The sequence below is a fragment of the Myotis davidii genome, unplaced genomic scaffold (assembly GCF_000327345.1).
Source record: "Myotis davidii unplaced genomic scaffold, ASM32734v1 scaffold75, whole genome shotgun sequence".
NCBI lineage: Eukaryota > Metazoa > Chordata > Mammalia > Chiroptera > Vespertilionidae > Myotis > Myotis davidii.
This window is the reverse complement of record NW_006286977.1, coordinates 1,388,533-1,389,100: the sequence shown is the minus strand read 5'-3', so window position 1 is coordinate 1,389,100 and position 568 is coordinate 1,388,533. Positions and strand designations below refer to the sequence as shown.

Below are 568 nucleotides of genomic sequence, written 5' to 3'. Positions count from 1 at the left end.
AAGAAACTGGCTGAGGGGGTGAATGGAGTGGCGAGGACTCCCAGGTGAAGGGTCGCCCTGGGGAGGAGTCCGGACACCTGCACGCCCCGCTCCTGTTCAGCAACATCCCCGAGATCACACGCCTGCACCCCGGGCTGTGGGGCAGCGTGATGGCGCCAATGGTGGAGGAGGCGCTGCGCACATGGTGGCTGCTGCAGCCCGGGACCTCCTCAAAGGCTTCAAGATGTTTGACTCCCTCTTCAAGCCCTACATCCAGTACTGCATGGAGGAGGAGGGCTGCATGGAGTACATGCGCAGCCTGCTGCACGACAACGACCTCTTCCGGGCCTACGTGACGAGGGCCGAGAAGCACCAGCAGTGCCAGCGGCTGAAGCTGAGAGACATGCTTGCCAAGCCCCACCGGCGGCTCACCAAGTACCTGCTGCTGCTCAAGTCGGTGCTGAGGAAGAGGGACGAGCTGTGTGCCAAGGAGGCCGTCATCACCATTATCAGCTCCGTGGAGCGCTTCATCTACACGTGAACGCGTGCATGCGGCAGTGACAGGAGCGGCAGCAGGTGGCAGCCGGGG

The 568-nt window shown here is 63.2% G+C and overlaps 1 pseudogene; it reads left to right on the top strand.

The window, feature by feature from the left end:
• LOC102759004 overlaps positions 1-568 on the top strand; it is a 29,080-nt pseudogene that overhangs the window by 27,357 nt on the left and 1,155 nt on the right.